The sequence below is a fragment of the Cryptomeria japonica genome, chromosome 3 (genome assembly GCF_030272615.1).
Source record: "Cryptomeria japonica chromosome 3, Sugi_1.0, whole genome shotgun sequence".
Taxonomy (NCBI): Eukaryota; Viridiplantae; Streptophyta; class Pinopsida; order Cupressales; family Cupressaceae; genus Cryptomeria; species Cryptomeria japonica.
The window spans coordinates 112,962,123-112,977,684 of record NC_081407.1 but is presented as its reverse complement, the minus strand read 5'-3'; positions in this window follow the sequence as shown (position 1 = coordinate 112,977,684).

Sequence of the window (15,562 nt, the reverse complement as noted above, 5' to 3'; positions counted from 1 at the left end):
GTGCAACTCCTTATTCATTGGTCTATGGTGCTGAAGCTATCTTACCTATTGAGGTCGAGATACCATCACTATGGGTTTCCTTGAATAATCTAATAGATGATGAAGCCTATAGAGTATCTCGTCTTCAGGACTTAGAGTTACTAGATGAGAAATGACAAGCTGCATACAACCATCTCACAGCTTATCAGCAGCGCATGAGTAGAAGATACAATCACCGAGTTAGATCTCATACATTTGAGGTAGGTGATCTTGTTCTATGAGAGAATCCTCACAATCAACCAAATAGAGAACATCAGGGCAAGTTTGAATCAAACTGGCTAGGCCCATATGTTGTCACTGTTGTATTCGGGTCCGGGGCATGTCAGTTGGCTACATCAGAAGGAGAACCACTTGCAGATCCAATCAATAGCATGCACCTCAAATGGTTTTATACCTAAGTTGTCTAGAGCATCAGGCTCCCCTACATACCAGAAAATACCAAAAACATCCAGAAAAATGTCTTGAAGAAAATACAAAAAAACATTCAAAAAAAAAAAAGGTAAAGAAAAATCATGCATCCAAACGGTGAGCAACCACTCCGGTGGCACCTTAGGTAAGTGCGATGGTAAAAACCTGGCACATAGGCGCCATCCGTAAAGACCATGGCTCCTGTATCTTTTAGGCTCGTTGCAATCACATTCATACACACATCCATCCATCCATCCAACCATGGCTTGTTATTTGATCTGCAATTAAGAAAGTACTCCATGCGTCTTGCATCCCGCTTTTTCATAGTCAGGACTAAAATTAGGGGCAATGCCCTTAACCTATTGATGGAAGTGGATTCTACATTGTCTTATTCGTCATTACGTTCTTCATTCAAGCAATCATCAAAATACCAAAAACATTCAAAAATGACTCTCAAAATACCAAAAACATTCAAAAATGTTTCACAAAATCCAAAAACAATGAACAACCATCAAAAATCACAAACACATGGCAACACCTTGTACATATTCATCCGAGTAGATACAAAACAAACATTGACATGATTCTCACACGATGACCACTTATCAATCGACCAAAACAATCAACATCAACAATCCAAAACTGTCTTAAACAAGGATGCATCCTTCCTTATCAAAACAAAGACAAAAGTGACATTTTCTTTGACAAGAAAATTATGTTAAGCTATCAAATGCTTGGTTGATTTGTGAGTACAATCATTTGTTTATCTATATCGATATCTTTCAGCATTGTGTTGTGTCATTTGCACATTATTTCCGATGAAGTTCTGGGGCATGTACTAATGGTGTCTACGTGGGAAGTTCATCAGGCTATGTGATCTTATGCCAAATGCAGTCATAGATCACTACGGCTTGCTGACTATAGCGTATACCTCGACCATATGAGCATGAACCATTACCAAGGATCCTTATTCTTTATTCTTTATGTATATACTTTTTGTTTGCAGGTACAATGCTCATTCTTTGGTTCCTCCCCATCCAAATTGGATAAAGGTTTTATTTCTTAGTACGGTATGCACTTGTCTCAGGATCTGATTAGCCTAAGATCAAGGAGGACGATCCAAGTCATGCATGAAAGGAGATAATCCTTGTCTATTCCGCAAGCAATACTCTGGTCCACTTGACCCTTATATCAAGTCGTCTGTATTAGCTTGCTATATAAAATCCATGAAAGGAATACTCACGTCATCCTGAATCATTATGTCAAGATGCTTGTATTCTCTTCCAACAGTTTAAAGCTCAATGATGAAAATAGAGCACTATGGATTGTCATTTCATCTCATCTGTTTATATCTTGCATTTCGTTGCATATCACCCATCCATTCACTCATTCATATGTAAGATTTTTATGCTAAAAGTGACCATTAAAACTGGTCTTGGATACAATCATGATCGAGTACTCTGATACATCATCAATGCATCATGCAAAGTCTCAAAAACCTTGCATTCCTCATAGTCATATCATCATCGCATTTAGTTGCATCTTGCATTAAGTACGTTCATGTCATTTTTAAACTTTAAAAAAAAAAAAAAAATTGCATATAGTTGATTGTTGACATTAGTTTTCATTGAATCATTTACATCATTGCATCAATCATAAATAATTAGATTCATTCATGGGATCAAATTGTCTTTGATTATATTAAATCCTTTACTAGGAATTCATACAGTGTAGATTATCCATTATCATTTTATCATCTTTTCATCATTTATTATTTGCATACATTCCTTTATAGTTAAAAGGTGCACTCGTTCATTACTAAGTATCTTATTATGTTCATTTTAGGATTCATTTCACATTGCATTCATTATCCTCTTTTTAATTGCATTAAGGTGCAGTTATTAACAAACCATAAGTTATAGTATCATCATCTTATCATTTGTACTTAAATCATTTAGAATCATAAATCCACTTGTTTATTAAACATTGGTTCATACCATTTTTATAAATATCCATTTTACATACACATTCATTTAGGCATTATCATATAAAAGCATTTGTACTTTACATTTTGTTTATCCATATTACATTCATCTACACACATCTGGATGCATATTCATACATAAAATCAATCATTCAACCATTGCATCATCGCATAGATCATCTCATCATTATATCATTGCAAAAGGAAACACCACAATCCTGTTCATAAATCATAAACATATATCATCATCATGGCATTACATACATAAAGCATTACATCAAAAATCAAAAACATCATACACATATAAACCTACATTCATATGTCAGTATCCCACATCATAAATCATCATAAAAACATGCATAAAAGAAACATCTCATCAAAATGCATACATATACACATATCCATCTAAGCAATAAACTCATCATCCTGCATCAACATCCATACATAATCAACTGCATATCATCAAAATATGAGATCTCCTCATATATCTCATCTCATATATCAGAGTACAATGAAGTCTACAAAATCGGCTACTAAGAGCCATCCAAGATACAGTCCAAAAAATAAACAATGATACAAATACATGTATGCATGAATGCTCTCTCAAATGCCACTCTGGCCCGATGCTATCCCAACACCTCTACCTGCTCCACCACTGGTGCCTGCACCACCTGATCCATCTCTCCGTGGAGGCCTCATCGAACCCCCACTCCCTCCTGCATCTCTTGATCTCTCCTACCTCAAAGGACCCATCACACCCCCACTGCTCTGCGCCCTCTGTGATCGCTCTGATCTAGCCTGCCGCATCTGCGAATAGCTAAGAGCTCGCTGGCTAACTGGCACAACCTGCTCATATAAACCTCGCTAGTAGTCTATCTCTGCCTGTGCTCATCGCATCTCCCTCATCACCTCCCCTGTAGGCCCCTATGCTCCTACTCCAACCCGGACTCTCTCCTGCAGCTCCGCCAATCTCTCCACTGCAGTATCTCTCTCCCGTAGCACCACCGTCAGCTCTGACTCTCGTGCAAATAGCTGCACATCCCTAGCTGCCACCTTCGCCTCCAAATCCTCTATCCACGTCTGCAAGCGTACTATGATGTGATTCCACAGATCTCCAGTGGCTCCCTCCCCAGTGTCCATCGCTGCCTCCCCTGCACCACCCTCTCCAGTAGTCCCCTCTCCCTTATCCATCGGGATCTCTCTCTCCATCTCTCTCCCACTCAGCTGAACTCCCCTCTGTACCAATGGTCCCTGTGATATCTGTAGAGGTAGTCCACCTCTCCCTCTCCGCTGCCTCTGCAACCCCAACCCACCTCCTCCTCCACCTCCTCCATCTCCTCCTCCTCCTCCATCTCCTCGACCTCCTGCCCTCTTCCATCCCCGTCCCCGTCCCCTCTCATCCTCAAACGCTGGGATCGGCTCTACTGGATCTGATATCTATGGGATCGGGTACGTCGCTCGGTACTGTGTGTACTCATCTGTCACACCTGCATCAATGATCCTCGGTCGTAGGTCCCATGGCCTCACCTGCAATGTCCGAAACTCTACCAGTGCCTAATCATAAGGTAGCACTGGACCCCATGCATACCTCTGCCGAATCACCCATGCATACTCCCTTGATCTGCTAGGCAGTCCCTGCTGCCGTCCGAACTGCCTCATCACTCGTCCAGGCACCTGTCTCTCCACATCATATGCAGTCCTCCCAATGAGGAATCATGTCATAAACACATAAGGTAGTGCCTCTGCGTCATCATCCCATGGCTCACACTCCAAGTATGGCCACCATATCACTGCATCCAGGTAATCCAATGCCCGCCGCCACCACTCTAACTTCCCCAAGTGGGGCTGACTCATCATACCACTGTACATAAACATGTACGGCTGGTCCACTGCCCAGAATCTAAGACTCACTGGTCGAGTTACTGGTAGATGCTCCCAAGCCCAAATATGTAGCAGCGTCATGCCCACTGCTAAGGAACCCCTCCCCCGGTACACTACCTCATGGAGCTTCTGATACATGTGCGCTAGCACGCACAGCCCCCATGCAAATCGGGTCCCCTCGGTCATCATCATCTCGATAACCTGTCCCCATCCCACCACCAATCCATGTGACCGCTTGTCTGGACACAGAAGTCCTCCCACAATCCTTGACAAAACTGCTGGCAGAGGCTCATATAGTGCCGCTATATCCTCCCATGCGATCGAGCCATCATCAATGAACACGTCCTCATCAAAAATCCTTTGCACCGAAAGAGTCCCCTAGGATCTATCATATGTGACCAACTCCCCTCGAATTGAAATCCGAAGGATGTGCCACACGTCCTCCAAGGTCACGGTCATCTCCCCCTATGCCAAATGAAAGGTGCACGTCTCACTGTGCCACCTCTCCACCAATGCTGTGATCAATCCGTGATTCATATGAATCACGGGCATGTGCATCACCTCATACAACCCAGTCGTGGCAATACAGTCTATCTCCGTCTGCGTCAATCGATCCCACAACCCCTGTGTCGCAGGATGGCACTCACGTAACTGCAACACGTACAGATCCTCCAGCACATAGACATCAATCAATCACCATCAGTTGTTTTGTTTTCAAACTTTCTTAAGTTTAAACCTAGACTATCATCAGATACTTTAATCAAGTATTTTCAGGTCTCAACAGGTAAGCAATCATGGCCACCTAGACTTCATCAGACATTTATCCTAACAAATGACCTAAGTCTCAACAAGCTGCTATGGTTCAAAATAACTCCCACTTCACCTCACCCTCCATCAATCATAGGCATCGGGAGATTTTCTTCATCAAAACTGGGGCATCTTTTTATCTTAAGACAAAAGCACTATTTAACCAAGAAAAGCGCTAGTTTTCAACAATAGCGCTACAACCCCAACAAAAATGCTCAATAAGCTATACAAAAGCACTACAACTGCAAACACGCTAAAAAAGTTATACAATAGCGCTACTTGAAATCAATAGCACTCAATTAAGGCCTCCATAGTGCTAAAAGTGCAAAAGCGCTAAAACTTGCATACAAAAGTGCTAATTAAAAACAACAGTGCTCAAACAAGGGGACAATAGCGCTATTGTGGCACAATAGCGCTAGTTTATAGAGCAAAAGCGCCAAAACCAGAGTTCCAACACTTTTGCTCCGACTTGACTTGGATTCAGCTAAAAACCTAGTAAAAATGCCTAAAAGTTAGGTTTTCGAATTTGTGTACCGCTGGTCCGTAGTCATCTGAGCGCTGGAATCGACGGACTCGCTCGAATCTATGCTCGGTGATCGGAATCGGCATCCTGGCTGCTACTCGCTCCTCCAAATGTCCCTATCAGAGCTCTGGTTTTCCAATGGTCGCGGTCACAAATGATCCTGTTTTCACCCATTTCACCTCATTTATACCCTTCGCCGTCACCATAAATTCTCCCTACTCATCGCCGTGGTCCTCGTGAACTTCCTGAGCCCCCCCATTTCTCCCTTCTTCCCCTGTTTTCTTCTATTTTTCACCAGTATAACAAACTCCTTCTCTTCTACCACCCTGCCAATTTTCATTCTTTTTGAGAGATCGCCCGATTTTTAAAAAATTTTGGCCCATCTCTCGAGGGGGCATACCACCCATTAAATTTACATTTTATGGGGCATTTTTTCACACCAATTTTTTTTTCTTTGAAACGACGCGATAAACCGCACCGTCTCAAAGAGGGGCAAATGTAGTCACACAAATCTATCCTGCTTAATTAAATAAATATTCGCTATTTATTTGATTAAAAATCCACCACCCATCAATTAATTAAATTAATATTTAATTAATTCATCCCCAAACATTCTTTTATTAATTAAATAAATTATTCAATTTATTTTAAATTAATTCATTAAATCAAATTCAAATCAATTAAATAAATAAAATCTATTTATTTAATTAAATCCCCCTATTCCTCTTTTAAATAAATTAAATCAAATATTTATTTAAATCATTTATCCCCCCCCCCACTTGCATTTTCCTACAAATGCAACTTGCACACATTTATTGAAATAAATAAATTTTTATTTTAATAAAATCCTATTTTCCCTCACCCACCAAATCCACTTGCAAAAATCTAATCCCCTTTGTAGATTCTTCTAACCCCTTCCTAATTAGCCTAATCCATCCCCTAATTATTGTCACATTCTTAAGCAAAATGAAGTCACTTCTCAAAGACTCCAAAGTCTTTGAAAAATATTTAATGCTGTGTTCAACAAATTAACCCCCAAAGTCTTCCAAGACCACTAATGGCTCTTACATGACCATTTATGGCTCTTACATAACCATTTATGGTTATTCAAACTTGTCTCCCCAAACATTTATTGTTTTGACCATATTCATCCATTTCACATTTGCGCAAGAGTTTATCCATTGGATAAAAGCTTTATTCTTTGAATAAAGAGTTTATTCATTCAACCAACCTTGACTTTAAACTCCTAAGGTCATGTCAAGCATTAAATGCTTATTCCCTCTCCTCTCAACCTATCTCACATTGACACTTGTCATCCTGGGATTGGGTTGAAAGCCCTCACATGGATTTGAAATCATTCAATCCTGACCCTTGTTGAGATTGCTCAATCTCAACTATCCATTGCTCCATTTTTCCTATAAATAGAGCCCATTTCTTCATAATCCAGATCCTGAAAACTTGTATGCATTTAAGCTATAGGCATTTTTAAAGAGCATTTTAGCATAATTATCTCATATCTTGTCTTTTTGATAAAATCAATCATTTTAGCATCAATAGCATAGTATTAGCTTCTTTATTTACATTTAGAGCTATACTACAATCTCAATCCTCCATAAGCATCCATAGTGCAAAAAGCTGCTGAGAGCTACACTATTTTGGAACTTGGAGAGGAGAGGAACAAGGGAGAAGGAGCTAAGGCCATGCTAAGAGGCAGTTGGAGATGTCTCATTATCTTTGTTTCGTTTGTTAGATACATTAGCATGCTTTTTAGTGTCTCTCTCTTGGTATGTCTTTGTAGATTAGTTTTTGATTAACTAACACTAATGGTTTTTGTGTCTTTTGTGTTATTCTATCATTGACTAACCTTGTGCCATTTAAGAGGGCATCAAGATCAAATAGAGAAGAATAACACATGGACTTTAGTTCCCCGACCTAAAAATAAGAATGTTATTGGAATTAAATGGGTTTTGAGGAATAAATTAAATAAAGATGGACAAGTTGTAAAGAATAAAAATAGATTGTTTTGTAAGGGATATTCTCAAAATGAAGGAATTGTTTATGGTGAAACTTTTGCACCTCTAGCTAGGATTGAAGCTGTAAGATTATTTCTTGCCTATGTTGCACATAGAAACTACAAGGTTTATCAAATGGATGTTAAGTGTGCTTTTCTGAATGGGGATCTTGATGAGGAAGTTTATATTGAGCAACCTGGTGGTTTTTCACTTTCAGATGATAAAGACATGGTTTGCAGGTTAAGGAAAGATTTATATGGATTGAAACAGGCACCTAGAGCTTGGTATGCAAGGTCAAATAAATATCTTTTGAAGCTTGGTTTCACTAAGGTAATGCTGACAGTAATCTATATTATAAAGTCATTGATTATTGAGGTCTTTGTTGATGACATTATTTTTGGAGGTGAAGATAAGTTGTGCCTAGAATTTTCTTAAAATATGGAGAATGAATTTGAAATGTCTATGATTGGGGAAATGAAATTTTTCTTAGGTTTGCAGATTACTCAGACTGATAAAGGTATTTTCATCTGTCAAAATAAGTATGCTAGGGAGTTGTTGAAGAAATTCGGTATGGAAGACTCTAAACCGGTAAGGACTCCTATGGTTACCAGTGAGAAATTGATAAGGAAAGATGAATCTGCGTTAGTAAATCTTACCAGATACAAGTCTATGATTGGAGGTCTTCTATATTTGACTCAGAATGGGCTTGATATAATGAATGTTGTTTGCATTGCATTAAGATATCAAAGTGATCCTAGAGAAAATCATGAGAGTTCAGTGAAGAGAATTTTTAGATACTTGCAAGGTACATCTGAATATGGTTTGTGGTACCCTAAGGATGATGACTTTACTTTATGTGCATCTACAGATGCAGATTAGGCAGGTGATGTTGACGATCGAAAAATTACTTCAGGTGGAGCTTTATTTCTTGGAAAGAAACTTATTTCATGGATCAACAAGAAACAATCATGTACTTCTTTATCTACTACTGAAGTTGATTATGTTGTTGCTACTACTAACTGTACACAAGTTCTATGGATGAATAAAATGTTGAAGGACATAAAAGTGCATTGCAATGGATCGGTAGTTATTCTCTATGATAACTCTACTGCTATAGACATATCAAAGAATCTGGTATTTCACTCTAGAATAAAGCATATCTATCAAGTATAACTTTTTCAAGGAGAGGGTGGAAGAAAATGAAGTTAAATTGGTTTATGTGAACACTAAAGAGCATATTGCAAATATTTTCACTAAACCTTTGCCTATAGAATTATTTGAGTACCTTAGAGATAGGTTAGGGGTTTCTGTCCCTCTGATAGGAAACTAATTGATGTTATTTAGCATCAATCCGGTATGCACTATCAAAGATATTATTCATTTTGGATTGATGTGGTGATGCTACTACTCACAGGGAGTAGCTAGCCTTGTGTTTCAGTGATTTTTAATTTTTTCTTTGATATTTATGCTAGATCTTTGGCATTAATGTCAAAGGAGGAGAGATATTCATGTGAAAAACTTAAGGGATATATGCATTAGGGGGAGAAATTTGCAGAACATAACTATGATATCATTTACAAAGAGTATGGATTAGAACTTCATTGCTATATTCTTGTGCAAGAGATTTGTTTGGCATTTCTTGGCATTTGGATGTTTTTCACGTCTAGTGTTGTCATCAATGCCAAAGGGGGAGATTGTTGGCCATTTGGAGGAATTGATTATGTGTTGAATTGATGTTTTTCCATTGGTGTCAACACTAGTTGTTTTGGTTGCTTTATCAACATCCTTCTGGTCCCGATAGGTTGTTTGGTTTCTGGTTGGAGTAGATCATGATGATTCGGTATGCTCTGGTTTATTTTGGCTTAGATCTACTACTTAGATTCATGCTCAGACAATTGGTTTTGATTTGGTAATCAGATGCTATCTTGTATGCTGGCAAGTTTGGATTTTTTATTCGATGAGGGTTTCACCGACAGAGCTTTATTGAAGATCTTTGATGTTATGCATAAGTGGTGTTGGTGTGACTTCTAGTAGAGATTCAAGATGCTGATGGTGATTATATTTGAGACTTGCTTGATTGGAATCATTGCATTTGTTACTCAACCCATTTGATTTATCTAGTTTATGGACATGCATAATGTAGCGTGTTGTTTGATCTTCTCAATGTGTTTCTGGGATATCTTATGGGTTGGATATTATTTTTTTGGTCTTAGGCCAACATGTTTTGTAACTATGGAATTGCTTTATTGTCTAGTGGCTGACCTTATTATTTTTGGTCGATGGTTTGTATATATATGATGCACGATCTCATTGTAGATCATATGTAGGGATAAGGAAAGGATGTAAGGAGCGAATAATGTAATAATCATTCATGCAGAGGATTATGTCGATCAATGGTGATCAAGTTGGGTTTATGTAAGAGGATTAAGTCCTCTGGTATTGAGCTTAACCAGAACTGTACTCAGGCATAGGAGATGCTATCATTGCAGTTCATTCCTTCTTTTGAATTGCAGTCTAGATTTTTATGTAGTCAGTGAGACTCCTTTATAATGAGAAATGTGCTTTAGGTTGTTGACCTTCCTGCAAGTGCAAGCCCCTCTTATTGTAATCACATACTTACTGCAGAAGTATTATCTGACTGTGGGTAGGCTTCCCACTGTGGTTTTTCCCTTTACTGAGTTTTCCACGTACAAATCTTGGTGTCATGTGAATGGTATTTATTTTCTAATTGTTTCTTATATTTAATTGGTTTATCTACTATTTCAGTAATTGGTTTATGCATTCTGGTATTGATATTTTTACTTTCAGTATTAAAGTTTTAATTGCTTAAGGTTTTGGTAATCTGGTGATAATTGATTCACCCCTCCCCCTCTGAGTTGTCTTCCGATTATTTGAACTGTCTAACATTTCTTTGGTTTCTTTTATATGAGGGTTTTCTTTTTTCAATTGAACATTGAACCACTCTTTGCAATTAGCAAACATCTAAGTATGTGTGAAAAAATATCATATCTATAAAAAAGAACTAATCACATTACAATTAATAATGTGGTAAAATTTAATTGGATATTTTCTTCTTTGGTTTCTTTTATATTGGCATTTTTTTTTTCAATTGAATGTTGAACCACTCTTTGCAATTAGTAAACATCTAAGTATGTGTGAAAAATTACAATATCTATAAAAAAGACTTAGTCACGTTACATTTTTAATGTGAAGTAATTTTCTTTGCTACATTTGAATCAAATAAAGAAAAAAATTCAAAATAGACAATTGAATTTAAGTTTTGATACCTATTATATTCCATTTTATTGATGAAGATAACTATAATATGATATTAAAATTATTCCTTTCTACAAAAAAGAAAGAAAAATTAATAGCAAGAAAATACATATACAACCCCTATATAAGCTTCATAGAGGATAGGATTGGAGGAAAATTTTGAGGGAAAGTCGAAGGGGAAGGAGTGCAAAAATAGTTTATTAAAAGATATTTTATCAAATCTGAATTGCGAGTGATGTCAAGAAATTTCAAACTAGACATGTTGCCAATATCAATTGGAATTGGGCAGCCAAGAGTAGAATTCTTGGAGATGTCTAGAAATTTTAAGCTAGACATGTTCCCAAGCTCATATGGAATTGGGCCACTAAGCTCACAATTATTCAAACTCAAATACCTCAATCTATTGAGTCTTGAAAGATGTGAAGGGAAAGAGGGGACAAGTCAATGCCATTGAGATCAAGGTACTCCAAATGGTGCTGTTGGAATAAAGTAGAGAATATTTGGCTCCTTGAATTCCTCACAAGTGACAATATATGGAAGGACATAAATGAAACTATAGGAACGGTGCTTTAAAACATATTAAGATCCATACAAATCCCATGACCAATGTACCTGTGGTAGGTGATCCCGCTCCAAGAGCAACAATATCCTTTAACCAATATCATCACACCATTCATCCTTTAACCATTATCATCCTTAATCCTCATCCTTCATCATCATCATCTTACTCCAATACCCTGTTGGTTCCCAAATTGGGTTTTACGCTTATGCAACAACCAAGTTGATCTCTCCACTTCCTATGAGGTTGCCAACCTCAATTATAAAAGATTTCAAGGACTTGGACCAACTTAACAAGGATACAAGATCCTTCTACACTTTGGGGTCTGCAAGACCTAGGAGGGTGGTCCCTTAATGCATTTACAATCTCTAGACCTAACTTGTAAATAACATTAAATAAAGGAGATAATCTCACCAAAATGCTCAACAACAATTTAAGGAGATGCTAAATGATGGCTATACATCAATTGATCTACAACTTAAAGTGGAGCAATGAGAATGAACAACTCTTCAATATATTAGAATTAATGTTTCTCATATGGGCTCAATAGAAAAGAAGAATGTTCCTCAACTTCCTGGAGCCATGAAACATTTCAGCTCATAAACACACATACAAAAAATAAAAATATTTTGATTCAAACAAAGCTTGTAGAAAGAGCTAATTATTTTGACAACAACACTGACTGTAAGCATAATTGCTAGCTATGATCAGTGCCTCATTCCATTGGGCAACTTGAAACTATGGAAATATAAAACAACATATGGCAAGACTTTATCCAGCAACTATTACATCCAAGATAAAATTGCCTTACATTGTATCTCATCAGTGATATACATCTAGAAATACTTACCTAAATACTTGCATAAACTCTATCATTCTGCAACTCTATTTAAGCAATTTAGCTAAACCCTTGGGCCAAAGCATAAACAAAAAGCCACATACATCACAACAATGCATTGAATAAATAAACCCTTGGTTGATTTCACTCAAAAACTGATAGAATAATACAATGGAGAGAAGCTAGATCTGAACCATATTTTCATTTATTCCAAATGCTACTTCTTCCACATAACACTTTACATTCCATTATTCAAATGCCTGCAAAAATTGAACAATGGACTCAATATAAAATTTTCTCTGCAAAATGCATTACATGGTGCTCAAAATAGCCAGTCTACTACTTGGATCTAGAACCTTTGAACAAGAGCTACCTACAGACCCTATACAAGAGAAAAGTTTCAGAACCTTTTACAATGAGAAAAGAAGAGAAGATATAGGAGGGAAAGAAATTCTAGATTCCTTCTACTTCAGCCACCTATCTTCTTCAAATCTATCTTGTTGATACCATGTGTCCTTCTTCAACTTTAATCTACATTTAACACCTGTCCTTTCTCCCCTCTCTTTGCAACTGAAAAAAATTCCCTGCATTCTGTGTTGATCTGCGGTTTTCAAAATATCTTTCAACTGAAAAATATTCCTTTTTGGTCATCCTCGTGAATGCATTTCTTCTTTTATGAAAAATATCACCCTTTGCTTTATTTGTAGCTGAAAAAGCCTTTCCCATGAATGCATTCCTTATGAAAACAAAATGATTTATGTTTCGCATTCATTTCATATTTTTGAAAATGCCCTATATGAAATATAATTTATGCTTGAAAAGTAATTTTGCAACTATATTTCACTTTTACCCATCCCTTTTCAAATTATATCCTGCGAAATGCTTTACTTTATTTTTTCCTTTTTTAAAACATCATTTTCACATTTGAGTGAAAATGTTTTACTACACAATCAATATACTAACCTTTTACTCATTATTAAAGCATTTTCACTTTCATCAATCTAATGCCCTTTGACTAAAAATTATTTCCTTGGTGAGAAAAGAAATATTCACCCTTCATAATAAGACCACTATAGACAATACTCAGTGAAAAATACTCCCCTGTGGCATACAAGAAATAATCTTTGGTAGAAAGTCACTTGTTTATTTGAGCTGGAGTATCTCATATATTCCCCTTATCTTATTTCCATGTGAAATAATATTTCACACTGTAAACAAATTTCATGCTACATTTTCCCCCCTGGGTTAAATTAACTTACCCCTTCATGTCATATTACCAATGCATCTTTATATAAGTGAAATCAAACTTCACTTTTAAAATCATAATTAATCATAGATCCATGTTCTTTAAAATGACTTCTCACCTTTACACTTAAGTAAATGAATTTATACAGAATCATATTTCTTGTTTTCACTTCATTCTTATCATACGTAATAGTATGATCTTATAATTAAACCCTACCTCTACATTATTTCACACTAATGCATCAGAAACACGAAAATGCCTTTGCCCACAAAATTCATCCTTTCAAAATCTTCTCTGTTTGTTTACCATAAGATCATTGGATCTTTATTATCTCTCTACATGCTTTGTAATGCCTTTGTAAATTTTTAATTCAACCATCTCTGGTAATTAATATTTCACCTACAACATTGCATTGTTTTGCAATTTCATCTCCAATTAATCCATTTGTCTATACATATTATGAAATCATGGCTTCTTTGAGGTATTGATAAAGTCAAATAATTCAAAATTGTGCGTCATACTTCAACATTTTGCACATATGCCTGCAAGGCATTGGATCTGCAAACCCTCTGTTCTTTAATGACTACTCACGCCACTCTCCATAATCCCTATTTTGAAACTCATGTATTGACACAGGTAAAGGGCATGGCATTTGGCTTAATGCCATCACATTTTCTCATAATTTTCAAAAGCCTTTGAATCAAATCCATTTTGTGCAAACATTTCTATTATCAGTGCTTTCATATTTTGCATCAAGGCCAACCAAGGCACTTGCTATTCCAACATCCAACAAAATGCCTCTATACTTTAATGGGTGACTACATCATGCTCCAAGGTTCATGCTATAGCAAGGGTAGGAGAATATTGTGAAGGTTGAGGAATTGGGTGGCACACAATCTACATACATGCTTTCCATGGCACATTTGTTGTCTTGTGTGCTTCAATGGGTGTCCATACCTTACCCAAATCTCTCTATTCATCACACTTTGTATTGTTGGAAGAAATGTGTGGGAGATGATATGTTTGTAGTTACATTTGCTTGGATGTTTCTAAGGCCTTTTCCACATATACGCTTCGTACATATCCAATGATCATGGCATCTTCTTGAAAATTTAGACGGAATTCTTTGCGTAAAAAAAAAATTGATGCAAATACTGCAATCACCTCCTGAAAAGCTTACACAGCATCACGTGCCTCATTTGAGCTTCCACATTTTGTATTCATGTCTCTGCCATTAACAATTTCCACTACACATTCAACCAAATATTTTCATCATTGGATGTGCTTCAATGGATGCATATATCACCTTCAACCAATGTGATCATTCAATTTCTGTTACTACCCCAGAGTGGCCTCTCATATTGTGCACAGCCTGCAAAAACATGGTGATCAAGGCGGCTCCATGAGAGGACAAAACCCTAAAATCTTCCCATCACACATTTGGGAAAATCATCCTTCTCTTCGCAATGTCGCGATGCCTATTTGCCTCTCATCTTCTCATCACGTGATCACAAGATGGCAAGGATTAAACAAAAGTTGCAAGAAAAATGATCTCAACAATACGTGGCAAATCTTTAATTTTCCCTTAAAATTATATTATCTCTTGCATCTTATGTCTTTTGGTTTTGATTTTTTTTTTTAAATCATTTAGGGCCCACCAAATATCATATATTTTTCATTTAGAATCATAATAAAATGATTGAAATGATACTTTGGCTCAAAATGATACGTTTAATAATGTTAATTCAAAAAATTATTAAAAGGAATTTCTTGAAACAAGCCTATTGTTCTCCCATTTTCCTCATAGGTATTATTGTTTAAAATCAAAATAATGACTTAAATAATAAATACTACCACCAACCTTGCAATCATAACTTCATTGTTTGATGCAGCACATCGGGTCCCTCCTGGCCCGACTAAAAAATGTTTTGTTCTCAAACAACTGGCCTGAAAACTAATCTGGAACCATTAGAACAGCCATTCGGATCA